The 15,100-nt window shown below is 42.8% G+C and overlaps 1 long non-coding RNA gene across 3 annotated transcripts; it reads left to right on the forward strand.

Moving 5' to 3' along the window:
- Nucleotides 1–344: 344 nt before the first annotated feature.
- Nucleotides 345–8,698, forward strand: LOC144929132 (uncharacterized). 3 transcript variants are annotated; one of them, XR_013634436.1, is made up of 4 exons: nt 345–1,213; nt 3,459–3,836; nt 5,046–6,823; nt 7,155–8,698. It is a non-coding gene; the product is annotated as an uncharacterized LOC144929132 (long non-coding RNA). The 3 variants fall into 3 exon arrangements; XR_013634435.1 differs by having other exon boundaries at nt 3,459–6,823; XR_013634437.1 differs by having other exon boundaries at nt 345–495; nt 3,459–6,823.
- The last annotated feature ends 6,402 nt before the right edge of the window (nt 8,699–15,100 follow it).

Raw genomic sequence — 15,100 nt, forward strand, 5'->3', positions numbered from 1 at the left:
AAAGACCTCTACTTTGTCCGGTGCTTTAACGGGCGAGGGAGGCGCTGACAGAGGGGTGGGTGACGGTCACTGACTGAGGAGCAGATTTGGCCAGCAGAGCTCCGGCAGCAAACCCCGTCAGAGCCCAGTGCCCCGGGCTGAGCTCTTAGGGGGGCAGGTGGGTCACCTGCGTGCCCCGAGGAGCCTGCAGCGCCCAGCATCCCCACGATCCCTGCGCAAGCTACTTCCCGCTCTACGACTTAGCAAGCCACGCCGCCCGCCCTGCCCTGCCCGCGCGCCCCCGTGCGAGTTCCGCCCCACCCCCACCACGTTCAGACCTCCGCCTCGACCCAAGCGGCGCGCGCGAGCTTCCCCTGTCCCCGCGCCCCGGTTGCTCGGTCTGGGGCGCGCGGTGCCCAGAGGCGGCTGCGCGCGCCTCGCGGAGCAGCAGTTTAACGGCCGTTGCGTGAGGGGTCGCGCAGCTGTAGTCTGCTCCGCTCGGGCCGGGGGAAGCAGGTGATGGGGCTACGGACTCACGTCCGGCCTTTCGGCCAGCCTAAGCTGCGCCCGCAGTCTGGGGTGCGGGGATGCAAGGAGGTTACTTCGTGGAGAGAGGGGCGGGCAGTGGCGCCTGGGTCGCCCCCTGGCCGAAGGCTTTGCCGTGCGAGGCAAGCCCGCCAGCCTGGCCAAGGGCCGGGATTTGGCGTGAGCTGGGCCGATTTCCGCCTGCCCCACAGCTCCCCTCCGGAGGGAGGGGTGTGGGGCTCCTCACAGCTCTGGCCCGCCTGCGGCCCTTTGCTGCGTAGGGTTCCCCGCCGCCGCACACGGCTCTTCTCTGACACTGCGCTGTCTGACGGGGACCGCCCGCTGCCCCGACTCCCCCTGCTCTTCAGCGCATTTCCCCGCCGGCTCTGCCCCCCGTGAGAGGGGCTTTGGCCTGCCTGATGCCCCGGCCCCGGCACTAGCGCGCTTGGCGGAGAGCGGAGGGTGCAAGCCAAGCCCGGGGCGGCCGGAAAGCAGGGCACTCGCTCCGCTGAGTAGGGGAGTGGTAGACATAGTGCGGGACCGCCGGTCCCGGTGCACGGCCACTTGCTCTGCTCATCGCTGTAGTTGGCATATTTTACTTCTCCGGTATGGCCTGGGGCGCTATCGAAACTCCCGGCCTCCCCCAAGTGGGCTTGGCGTGGTGCACTTCCCAGCCTGTGAAGCACAATCATCACGGAGTCTCAGGAAGGTGTGAGCACAATCGGGTACCAACAGCTGTTGTGTAAACCTTTAATCTCTGTTTCAGGAATATGTAATGAGATTGTGATCATTCATATGTCTCTGGATCAGTGGTGTAGTCTCCCCCCCCCCCCCCACTTCCTCCAGCCAGCCTTGCGGGGGGCGAAGGACACTCTGCCACTGGGTCACCTGAAGCTCACCCACTGGGCCAAAGGGGTGTGCCCAGGGGCCCCAGCCAATTGGGGAGCCCTAGACAAATGGGTGCCCCTGCCTGCTGCACCCCCTCTGCTCAGCGCTCCTGTGAGGGTGTGGGGGCTTGCCCTGCTCCACTCTCAGGCTGGAGTGCTGGGTGGGGTGGGGCAAGCCCCCCCCCCCACTCCCCAGCTGGAGTGTCGGGCGGGCAGAGCAGGGGCTGGGGGATGGCCCTGCATGCTAAGTGAGTGGGCTGTGGCCCACCTGTGGCTATGCCCCTGTTCTGGATCTTTTAAGATGACTCCATTGATAAATGTCCCCCAAATGGATGAACCTCAAAGGAGACCATGACATTTCCCCCCAAGTCCAATTCCAGTTCTTCCGCACTGTCAGGGTTGCATTAAGTTTTAGTTATAAAGCTGAACTGGGAGCTATTTTAGGTCTCCTAATTCAGGGGTTTTTTTAAATTTAGCTTAAAAGGTTAAATGAGCCTACCTACATGCTAACAGCATCAAGTGGGTTTATGAAGGAATTGATTGATTTTTGTATTTAAATTGTCTAATATTCATTTTTAAAATATCCTGCTAAAAGTAGTTGGAAAATTCTTTTTATTATTTCACCTGTCTCCCCACTTTTTTGTGTGTGGTGAGGTTCCAGTGTGCATCTTTGTCAATTGGTACATAGAGACTGTATCTATAAAACCCAAACGACCAGTCAGAACATGACAGGACACTCATCCAAACTAAATGTGTCCCAAGTTATCAACTCTTTTAATTTTAGCAAAGTTTTGTTGTGTTTGATGTTTTTCATAAAACCAGTCTTCTAAAGTTGTGTGACTGTAAGCATTCATTTTTTTAAAAAATAGATTTTTAGCCCATGTGGTTACAAAGTTAAGCCTGAAAATGTGACTGAACTGCCCTTTAGAGGCTCAGAAATCAAGAGGGTAAATACAAAACCTGAAATATATTTTGAAATCTCATAATTTTTAAGCTAATCTCATGATTTTTGGAACCCTGACATGATTTTTGAATACTTCAGGTTGAAAATACTGTAAACTCCAATGCTGTTAAAATGAAGGCAGAGTTTTGTGAAGCTGGTTTAACAGAACAGCAGTTGATCAATTACATTCTGAATCCTCAGCAGTGAAGTGGGCTAGAATATATTTCCTCTTTAAATGTAAATTTGAGTGAATCAGAAAATAAAGTGGAGCTAGCAAGATCCAAAAACTGTGATACATTCATTTTACATGTTTGTTAAATACTTAGCTCAGTTGTCCCTAATGGTTTAAGAATAGCAAACTTGACATTTTTATCTGAGAGCCCTGAGATCTCTGAAAACTGAGCTATCTCTAGGGTTAAGAGGGATAAGTAACCCTAAATTGAGACCTGTTACTTTTTATTTTTAAAAGCACAAGCATAAATGTGTCTTTATAGTGTGGATAAGAACAGAACATAAGAATGACCATACTGGGTCTGACAAGTGGTCCATCTAGCTCAGTATCCTGTCTTCCAACGGTGACTAGTGCTAGATGCTTCAGAGAGAATGAACAGAGCAGGGTACTTATTGAATGATAAATCATGTGTCGTCCAGTCCCAGCTTTTTTTGGACAGTGAGAGGCTTAGAGACATCCAGATCATGGGGTTACATCCCTGACCGTCTTGCCTAATAGCCATTGACAAACCTATCTGCCATGAATGTATCTAATTCTTTTTTGAACCTAGTTATACTTTTGGCCTTCACAGTATCCCCTGATAATGATTTCCACTGTGTGTTGTGTGAAAAAGTACTTCCTTATGTTTGTTTTAAACCTGCTGCCTATAATTTCATGGGATGGTCACTGGTTCTTGTGTTATATAAAGGGGTAAATAACATGTCCCTTCACTTTCTCCACACCATTTGTGATTTGATAGACCTGTATCATATCCCTCCTTAGTCATGTCTTTTCTAAGATGAACAGTCCCAGTCTTTTTAATCTCTTCTCATATGGAGCTGTTCCATACCCCTAATAATTTTTGTTGGCTTTCTCTGTACTTTTTCCAATTCTGATATATCTTTTTTGCAAGGGGGCGACCAGAACTACATGCAGTATTCAAGGTGTGGGCGTACCATTTTGAATTCAGAGCTCAAAAGCTTGTCTCTATCACTAACAGAAGTTGATCCAATAAAAGATACCACCTCACATACCTTGTCTTTCTGATATCTGGGGACCAACATGGCTATAACAACCCTGCAAGCAATCTTTATATTGTATCCTTTTGGAATTTTTTTCTTTGTGATAAACAGGGCCTTTTGGACAATGGCGAACAAAGCAACTGCTGAAACATCCTCCATTTTCACGCAGGGTTCCATTAGAGGGCACATGAAAGAGAAGAAGGATAGAGCTTTAAAAGTTGCAAAACTGAATGCCTGTCTTGCATCTAAAATCAAAACTAAAATAATAAGTGAGTGTAATTACTTTAAAGTAAACTGTTACAGCAATTTAATCCATATACTGTGTGCACCATTGAAGTAAATGGGGTGATGGATGTGCTTAATGTTTGCTAAATCGCCTAAATAAAGAGGATTATCATTAATATAATAAGGTTGAGAATTGAAAGATGGTCTTGTGACTAAAACATGTTACTTGGAATGACAATTATTGTGTTCTTTATCTGGTTCTTTGCTAGACTTTCTGTCCTTGACCTTTGGCAAGTCAGCTAGGCCAAACCTTTTAAAAGTGCACACTAATTTCAGATGCCTCAGTGGTAGAGATCACTTGATCATTACCTGTTAGGTTCACTCCCTGTGGGTGCTCCTCTGGGGCACCTGGCATTGGCCACTGTTGGCAGACAGCATGCTGGGCTGGATGGACCTTTGGTCTGATCCAGTATGGCCATTCTTATGTTCTTATGTAGTTGTGGTTGTTCAACATGTCTACAGTCAAGATGTAGTTATCTCATATTGGCCACCAAAATTAGTGGATTTAAAAATGTTGACATTAAATTCTGTGTGGCTCACTTTTCCTCATCTACAAAATATGATGGGTTGTAAATAAGTCATGGGGCCATAATTGAATGATGAGGATAACCAAAACTCTTGAACAGCTGCATTATTCTCTGAACAGTATCTGACCTGTGCACTGAATGAGTCAAGAATAGCGTCATTTTACAGACTCCATAGCTAAACACATAGTTTTGGCATGTTCTTTATGAGAGACAATGCAATGAGATATGTGAATGAGACGGGTTTGTTGTGTTAGAAACTTGGATTCTATTCCCAGCACTGCAACCTCTCAGATCTTCAAATATCTCAGCTTTAAATGTGGGAAAATCATAAATACTTATATCTCCGAAGGCAGAAGTGTGAGGCCTTGCTCAGTAATCATTTTGAAGGTCACAGAATTAGTAACATAGGTACTGGAAGAAGTGCAACCAGAACTTAAGGTCTTCTTGCTCCCAGCCCAGAACAGCTTTTGTTAGGCCAAAAAGTGATAAAGCAACTGGAAACAAAGGTTTGTAATGTGTCTTAGGTCAACTGTAACCATTGCTACTGCTTCATCAGAACTATGAGTAATGTCATAGACTGTAGCTGAGACAGAGGCAGACTGATTGGAAGAAAGTGAGGAGTGAGCAAAAAGTAGAAAACTATGATTATTTTGTTTCTTTCTACAGACAACTCTTCTATTTTTAAGATATCTTTAAAACATAATAATAAAGCATTGGCTCTGGCTTTGACTCTGGAGAAGGAAAATACTCGGAGGCTGAAGAATGAGAAGATCTTTCTACAGAAAGAAGTAGAGGAGTTGCATTTTTATAATGTCGTGCTTCGTCAAAAATTAAATTGTTTGGTATGCTGTAATTACCATAATACTTAAACCTTCTGAGCAACTAAAAAACAAATATCACATTTTAGTGGAAACTTCAGAGAAAATTAGTTTAATTTTTTTAACTAGAACATTTAAAAATATTTTACCTACAGTAATTATTTCAAATACACAGTTGCCAACAGGATGGAAAAAGGTGGGGCTATATATTATCTCTCAGTAAAATTCTTGTTCAGAATTCATTTTTCCTTTATAAGATCACCTCATGCTTCTGACTGATCTGGAACTCAACAACACACCTCTGTGTGGACATTTTAATCCCAGTTTTACTTTTGTATTTTTCTGTAAGCAAATTAATCAGATGTAGAAATTGCTTCTTCCTCTGCCTTGACCATGAAAAGGTTACAAAATATTTTTACTGTTATTTATGATTTCTTCCTATATAAGGGCTTAACTGTTTAAAAGAGAATTCCATCTTTAAGGCCTCATTTATATTTTTATATACAGAATAAAACTCTCATAGAAATAGAAGCATTTATGAATAACAACCTTTTAACAGCAATTGAAATGAGCAGTTTTTCTGAGGTAAGTGTCTTTCGTTTGTATATTTACAATGTTGTAAATAAAAGGGGGTAAGGCTATCGTGTCTGCTGCTTAGTCTTATAGTCCATACTATTTAACTTTTGACCAGGGGTAAAATTTCCAAAAGTGCCTAAGACCCATTGATCGTCAATGGAATGTAGGCTTCTAAGTCATTTAGGTGCTTTTGAAAATTTTACCCCAAGTGTTTAGATTTTTGGGATGAAATCCTGGCCCCAGTGAAGTAAGTGGGAGTTTTGTAATTGATTTCAAAGAAGCCGGGATTTCACCCTTTGTATTTCGAGAACCTGGTTCTAAAGTTACTTAGCTACTTATCCTGATGAAGCCACATTGTGCAAAAGTGCTGTTGGTAAATTAGCAGGTGGCAGTCTTCCTCAGAGAGCTAATACTATTCTAACCTCCTGTGGTGTTCGAGGGAACTGTGCTGTGGGGGATTCTCCTCTTTTAGATGAGACCTCTGCCTGAAAAATGAGGTAGGAGCCCTGGTATCATGGCAGAATTCCAATTTAGGTAATACATTTTGCTTTCCTTTATATCTATATAGTTTCAACACAATATTTTTTCACTTTCTGTTCTAAACTATTGAACTCAATTGCTGTGCACTCTTGTATAGCTTCTGCATTTCAGTGATGTATGAAATAATTTCTGCATGTGTATGTGCTTTGGGATTAAAATAATCTGTAAATATAAAAAAAAATTTTTTTCTTTGAAATAGTTGTATTCTTTTGAAGGAATGTTCTCTAGGCTGTATAAATATATATAATGTGCATATCACATATGCAATGGTAATAGCTCTATGATAAACTGCAATATATCATCCACTTTTCATCACCTCACCTGTTCTCTGTCCAGTGATTGATTTATCTTGGGACTATGTATAATACTCCAGACCTTTGAGCAGTTTCTAACATGGCTACTTCACTTTTTTTCTTATTTTTAATAGCATATTCAGAATCCTCTTACACTGACAAGTGGTCAAAGCAGCTGTGTTGATCATCAGTCCAAGACTTTGTATCATTCAGTTAGGTAATATGGGTCTGTTTCACAAACTGGGTGAGCATGCAAATGTGAAATTCTGCTGAAATCTGTCAGGGGCTTTTATAGACCTAATTGCTGCATGCTGTTCTAGAATAAAGAAGAGAGATTTTTTTTAAAAAGGTAATCAGAAAGCTTTTGTGTCTAGTTTGCAAAAAGATGGTTTGAGACATCAAATTATTAACAAAATATACAAATAGGCAAAACTGTTGTCTACATAAATTTGGTCATTTCTCTCTAGCATTTTCTGCTCACTTTTATATATTTATGCGATACATTATACATTATATTTCTCCTTCATAGTAAAACTTCCTCTTTTCAGATCTGTAAGAATGCCAATGAAGGAACCATTAATTGCAGTACATAATGCAAAACAGCAAGGCAGCCCTTCATTGTGTGAAAAATCAGAAGATCTTTGTAACCTCACCTCTGTAGTATCAAATGAAATTTGCCCAGCTCAGATCAGTGTTGAATTGTTGTTAGAGTCTGAGAAAAATAACCAAAAGTCAAATGAAACAGACAAAATGGAAACAATCTTTGACTCAAATATATTTTTCAGAGGTATGCTGTATTAATTTTTTGTAATCAATTTGTTTTTAGAAATTACTATGTTTAGTATATAAAATAAATTAATTATGGTGAGATACAGTACATATACATGATAAATAAAAGCCACCGTTCATTTCAGTGGAGACTTCTGGGGATTTCATAAGCCTTAATATTTTCTGTCATTTAATTGCAAACAAGGATGAACCTTCAAAGATGAACCATCCACACCTATGCATGAATCAACAATTGAGCACTTTCACTGACTGCAACTGTGGTAATACAACATAAAGAGGTAGATGGTTTTAATTAGCAAAATCCCAGGCTATCTAGGGCTTTATAGATCAGAACCAGCACCTTAAACTCCCTGCAAAACCCAGTGTACATCTCAGAGCATTGTTATCATGTCTTCTCGACAAGAAACACTACTTAAATAGAGCAGTGCTTCATTCTGCACCAGCTTCAGTTTCCAAATGTTTCTAAGGTGTAGAGCACATTGCAGTAGTCTTATTGTGAAATAGCAAGTTTTTCTTCAAGTGATGGTCCTTGTTCTGCTATGGGGTTACGCATGCACACTATACACCTGGAGTCAGAGAATTTGGAAGTAGTGTCTGTTGGTCTGCGCATGCACCCTGACTCACCTCATGCCTCCGACTGAGGTGATAAAGGGAGGGGCAGACTAACTGCCCCTTCAGTTCCTTCTCTCCACCACATGGTCTGGATCCTAACCTTTAGTGTCCTCAGCTCTCTGATGTCTTTCTGAAAAAGAATATTAATTCAGTTACAAATAGTTCATAGTTTTAATAGTTCTTAATAACTTTTATAGATGTAGTAGTTTTAATAGTTTTTAGTATCTTTTAGAGTTAGATTAGGCTACGGGGGGGACTCCGGACCACTCTTCTGTGTACCAGACTGTCATAAATATCAAGGGAAGGGTTACCACCTTTCTGTATACAGTACTATAAAATCCCTCCTGGCCAGAGGCAAAATCCTTTCACCTGTAAAGGGTTAAGAAGCTAAGATAACCTCGCTGGCACTGACCAAAATGACCAATGAGGAGACAAGATACTTTCAAAGCTGGGGGGGGGGGAGACAAAGGGTCTGTCTGTCTATGAGATGCTTTTGCCAGGAACAGATCAGGAATGCAGCTCAGAACTCCTGTAAAAAGTTAATAAATAATCTACCTAGAAATGCATTAGATTTCCTTTTGTTTAATGGCTGGTAAAATAGGCTGTGCTGAATGGAATGTATATTCCTGTTTTTGTGTCTTTTTGTAATTTAAGGTTTTGCCGAGAGGGATTCTCTATGTTTTGAATCTGATTACCCTGTAAGGAATTTACCATCCTGATTTTACAGAGGAGATTCTTTTACCTTTTCTTTAATTAAAATCCTTCTTTTAAGAACCTGATTGTTTTTTCATTGTTCTTAAGATCCAAGGGTTTGGGTCTGTGTTCACCTGTACAAATTGGTGAGGATTCTTATCAAGCCTTCCCCAGGAAAGGGGTGTAGGGCATCGGGGGATATTTTGGGGGAAGACGTCTCCAAGTGGGCTATTTCCCTGTTCTTTGTTTAACACGCTTGGTGGTGGCAGCATAGGGTTCAAGGACAAGGCAAAATTTGTACCTTGAGGAAGTTTTTAACCTAAGCTGGTAAGAATAAGCTTAGGGGGTCTTTCATGTAGGTCCCCACATCTGTACCCTAGAGTTCAGAGTTGCGAAGGAACCTTGACACGGACTATGCCCAGAACTCCGAGCTTCAAACCCTGCATCTCTCGCCCGTGATCCTTCTCAGTCAGCAATGACCATCAACGCTGCCTCTAGTGACTGGGAGAAACTCACATCGCAGTTCGGTGCAGTATTTGCCAGGCCTTCCACAGCCCTACCCTGGAAGGGCAGGCACTTCATCTCTGCAGGTATCATGCAGGTGGCCATGAGACTCCAATTGGACCCAGGCCGGGGAATGCCCCTGTACATCGGCCTGAATCAGCAAGGAGTGCGCCTCCTGCTGCAAAGTCCTATTCCGGTGCTGGAGAATCTACCCTCACAGACCCTAGGGTGGGACCTAGTCAGGAAGTACTCCCAGAAGATTGGGAGTACTTGGGAGATTCGGAACCATTGAAGGAACCACTCCTCCTGTACCACCCTTACCCATTTCCCAGGAGCCCCATATGCTCTGGGACCAACCACCGCCTAACCTGACTAGGAGTCACTGGTATCCCATGCCATGGGGATCTCCATAACCACCTGTTGACCCCTCTTACTGGCCATATGGGGGACCCTTGCACCAGTGCCCTCTTTCAGAATCTATCCAATCCTCCAGGGAGTCGCTGCCTGCCTCCCCTGAGAGGGAACCATCAATTTAACCCCAGATCTGATCAAGGAGAAGGAGTGCTACACTCCAGTTCTGGCGGTTCCACCAGAACAGGCTGGACAACCATCATCATTGCTGGATGAAGCAGTGACGTCGACATCGCTTTTCCCTCTAGATGACTTTGGGCAGTTCCAAGATCTGCTGTGCAGACTCACTGGGGGACTTCAGATTGCATAGAGGAGATCCAGGACTCCCAACACAGGCTCTAGGACATCCTCCACACTTATGGACGTACAAGAGTAGCCCTACTGATTAATGAGTCCATACTAGAGCCGGCTAGGACAGTGTGGCACACCCATGCCACTGGCACGTCTACCCCCCTCAAGGGGCAGAGAGACGTTGTTATGTGCTGGCTACAGGTTCAGAATTCTTATTCTCTCACCACGCTTCCAACTCGTTGGTTCAGGCTGCTTTGGAAAGGTCCAGGCAACAACACCCCAGATCTGCTCCCACAGAGAAGGAGGGTAAACACTCAGATCTCCCAGGGAGGAAGGTTTTCTTGTCCTCCAGTCTTCAGTTCAGGATAGCCAGTTATCAAGAGCTATTGGCTAAATATGATTTCCTGAACTATGCTAAGAGGAATTCACCGACAACCTCCCACAGCAGGATCATACTCATTTCCAAGCTGTGATAGAGGAAGGAAAGTTAATATCCTGAACTGCCCTCCAATCTGGTGTCAATGTGGCCTGTCGTCTTGGGCCATGGCAACTGCTATTGTTACCCGCATCCTTTGCTTTGGATCTTGTCTGTTTCATGGTGGAGAAGGAACTGAAGAGGCGATCGGTCTGCCCTGCCCTTTATTGCCTTGGTCAGAGGCACAAGGCAAGCTAGGATGCATGCATGGACCAACAGACACTACTTTCAAATTCTCCGACTCCAGAGGCATGTTGTGCATGTGTAACCAAACAGTGGAATACAGATAGGGACCACACATTTTGAAGAGCCTCCAGTTACAGGTAAGTAAACTCATTTACTTCTGACAGTAAAGGTTGCATCCTCTTCACCAGATGTAGATATAAGCATGTATTCCAGGTCATTGCTGTTGTGCAAGTAGGGCTCAAACTGCACTTTTTAGTTGCAAACTTGGGCAAGCAATAGTAGAATAGGACCCCCAAGGACTTCTGTCATATCCTCCAGATCTTTTTCCTCAACATACTATTATCACTTCAGTCATGTCTGCATTGAAGTTTTTTAGACCATCTATACTTCAATCTCAACCAGATGTTATCTGTGCTGTTCAGTGATATTATCTGGGCTGAATGAGTGCGAAAGGGGGAGATATAAAGCTGGATGTTGTTTGTATGCCAAAATCTTGCACCTTGAGCCTTGAATCTCCTTGACCCTGGTAATTCTGGGAACACGCCTGGTTTTGGCACATTTTATGTATTGGTCTGTGATCTTCTGGCAATGGGTGAAGATCAAATGTCCATACTGATATTATAAGATCTATTCTAGTGGTTCTTGACTCAATCAGCACACAGCTGCGGCCCATGTGACATCCTTGGGGCCATACAGGTAGTATATAGTATGGATGTGGCTCACATAACACATAGAGAGATGCATATGCAGCCTACAGTGGTAAAAAGGTTGAGAACCACTGCTTTATGCTGTTGAATAGAAGGGGTAATTATATGGGCAACCCTAACTTGAGACCCCTTGGAGAGACAGAGCAGTTGCCAATAACTATCCATTGTGATATCTCCAAGAGAAAAAGAATAAAGTCACACTAAAGCAGCATCGTTCCACTAGAATTCAAAAGTTAGTCAGCAGCACCTCATGATTGACACTGTGGAAGGCTGTTGATAGACTCTGTGGGAGAGTGGTATACTATATATGGTACAGTACACTATGTATAAAGTATAGTGCAACACTTCACCTAAAATGGGCATCTGCATATTTCTGGTGCAAACTTCAGTAATCCATGCTAGTCTGAAAACTATAAGTAAGTGTGAAATGCACATTTTGGATACTTTTATTTCTTTTTTAAAGTCACTGACTTTCACTTGCTTTGGTTGCAGAAAATCAGCCATGTACATTACTAAGCTCCAGTAGTGCCCTCATGTCTGATCTGGATAATGTGCCATCTGTGGGACAGTCTGAAGAGTTTACAAAACCACATGATAGTCCATTACCATTCTGTGGAAATGTGACTGAAAGGAAAAAACATGCAACATCTTGTAGATCAAACGCTCACGCAGGTATAGTGGATTTTAATAAAAAAGTGACCCGAAGTAATATGTCAGATTGGAGCATTGACAGGGGCGACACCACCAATGAAATGAGTTTGCAAGCAAAACCTAATGTGTTGTCTCATCCTGGTTCACCACTTCAACCTAGCAGTGAATTTAAGACAAATTCAAATGAGGTGCATTTTGGTAACCAGCTAAAGCCTGAGGAAACTGTTTATGATACTGAAATGGAACTGACTGCCAGTGATGTGGGTAAGATACTCACAATTACATCAAAAGCCAAAAATAAAAGGAATAGTAATGCCAAAACTTTTAAAATTTCAGCAAATTTGAGAAAAGTGAGGTATTCAAACAAAGGAAAAAAAGATAAAGAGAAAATTAAAAGCGATCCTAAAGGCAGTTCAGATTTTCATAGTGAAAAAGGACACACAAATACTGAAAAGATTATAGATTCAAACACTAATGAATCAGACACTCCAAAGTTTCAGTTGGAGGCAGAACAAGTGGCTAAAAGGAATGCTTTGGGAGAGCTGAAGCTACAAAGGACCAGTAAACATGATGTACAGAATTCCCAATACAATGATAAAGCTACCAGAAAGACAAATCTAGTTAATTTAGCAAGCCCAAGTAAACAACAAAAAAAATATTTACAACATAAAATAAATAAACAAACTGTCTCAGAAAGATTAGAAAATATGGACAAGTTCCAAAACTCAGATTCTAGCTCATCTAAGAGCAAGGCCCCATCAAAAGATTATTGTACTAAAAGTGTGCCATGTATAGAAAACCACATCTCCAGTGTATTGTCTTTACAGCAGGACTTAGTGGATGTAAATGAGAAACATATCAAACAAAAAAGAAATGGCAAGACTTTCCAAATTCCTTCTACAATAAGCAAAACAAATTACCATAGAGAGGAAATTGGGGAGCATTCAGCAAGTAGTTCAAAACAGCCTGGAGCAAAGGCATGCAAGCCTGATTGCAAGACAAAACACCAGAAGAGTGAATGTCACAAAGAAGATAATTACAATGACAGGAGAGAAACACAGACTTCTCATCACTGTGTAGATATAAAAAAAATAGAACGAAAGAGTAATAAGGTTTCGCTGGGCAGTTCAAAGTATGTATTGGCAAAAGCTAGCCTGAAAACTAACATACAGCCAGAAGATTTTACCCAGTGCACACTCTCTGTAAGACAAGAGTTAAAAAATGAAGCCATGTTGCACACTGAGATTGTTCATGGAAATAAAACTGCAAATACTCAGCAAATTCAGGGAATTTTAGATATTAAGAGCAGTGTAACTGTAAACAAACAGTGGGCTAGATCTTCCATGAAGAAGGTAGATGAATATAATGTTCATATGTTAAAGAAAGGGGTAGACCGTATATCAAAGGCAAATAAAAAGACTTGTGTTGTCATTTATCCAGATGATCAGATTAAAAGCAATGAGAGACTTAGTTCTGAGACCAGGCTAGAAGAATGTGACATCAGGCAAGTTGACCAAGTGGAACAGAATATTTTAGGTGACCAAAAGTTCAGAACAGGAAGAGATCCCTTCATGAACAAGTTGATCAATAAATCAGTATTAACGAACATTATGATTGAAGAACCATGCCTTTTAAAATTCTCACCTGTGACCTGTTCTAAGGATATGCCATTTAATTCATGCAACTTTTTGGAGGAGGGTCTCCCTCACATGGAGCTCTCTGCTTTTGACTTCCATAAAATTTCAGAAAACTTTCCTGTACAGAAGAACTCTGAAATCTTTGAAAAAACTAACTATGAGGAAATATTGTGTGCTAATAGAGCAAAGAAGATGGAAACAGATTTTAAAGGGTCTTGCCAAAAACTCTCAAGAACAGGCAGTGGTAAGTATTCGAGTAGAGAAAGAGATAAGGAAATTTTTTCAGTGTTTCTCAAATGCGGCCATTGTGGCCACCAGGGGCTTTTCTTGCGGCCACAGCCTCCTGGGCTGTGATGGGGCGGGGTGGGGGGCGGGGGAAGGCAAAGTAGAGCCCACTCCACCTCTGTTGCTCCTAGATGCTAGGGCCAGCAGCAGGGATTGTGCCCTGCCCCCCTCTGGAGACACCTGAGGCACAATGCTGGAGGAGCAGGCAGCCAGTGGGTGGTGGGGCTCAGGCTTTGGGCTTCAGCCCTAGGGTGGCAGGGCAGCAGGCTTTGGTCGTGCAGCTTCGGGCTCCAGCCCTGGACTATGGCTGTGCAGTGTCAGGCCCCAGGCTCTGGCCACATGGCTCCAGGCTCCATCCATGTACCTGTCCTCTGGCTGCAGGGCTTCAGGCCCTGGCCACAGGGCTTCAGGCTCCAGCCCCCCACCCCCATGGTCCCCACTGCCACCACCAACCCTCCGTCCAGGGCTTAATTTGTCCCCAGGCTTGCCAGGGCTGAGTAAATCTGCTGTGAAAAGTGATATTAACAAACATACAAGAATCACTTTTCACAACAGACTTACTAGCTAGCAATAAATAATTTACAATGATTTGGACGTATATATGTGCATATTTATTTGGTTTTCCTAAAGCTAATCAAGTATTTTAGGAAAAATGTGAGAGCTGCCACCAGCAAGAGTTGGTGGCTGCACTCTGAGGCCACCAAAAAAATTGTCCTGAGAAGCCCTGTGATTGTGTAAGGCCTTCTACAAAGGAAAGGTAACTTCTTTTAGTGTTGCCTGTATAGATCCCCACTCTTAGTCATAAATTTCCAAGCACCATCAAAGCTAAGTAATACAGGAGTAGAATTGGAAGGACTGAAAACCACTGAGGGGTTTTTCTTCAGTTACAGTAGCTAATATTCTTATTGGTTTATAATATATCCCACGATCATGTTTAGCCCAAGGAACTTTAACTTGTTTACAGTCTCAAGAGATCAACCATAATCAGTGCCTCTACTATCTTTGCAATGAACATGATAGAATTACACTGAAAGATTTGCTCTTGAATATTTAAAATGGAACAGATCAGGAGGGCAAGCTGCCATCTGTTTCACTGCTGTATAAGGGGCAAATAACAGTTTAAAGGTTAATTAGACTCATCTTGAAAATGGACAATAGAGCCAAGAGTATTTTCCATTTACTGCTATTACAGTTCCCACCAGTATGAAATTTCTTTAAGAATACCCTAACTTCAACATGAATTCTGAGAACTT

This window comes from Lepidochelys kempii, chromosome 11, assembly GCF_965140285.1.
Source record: "Lepidochelys kempii isolate rLepKem1 chromosome 11, rLepKem1.hap1, whole genome shotgun sequence".
Classification (NCBI taxonomy): domain Eukaryota; kingdom Metazoa; phylum Chordata; order Testudines; family Cheloniidae; genus Lepidochelys; species Lepidochelys kempii.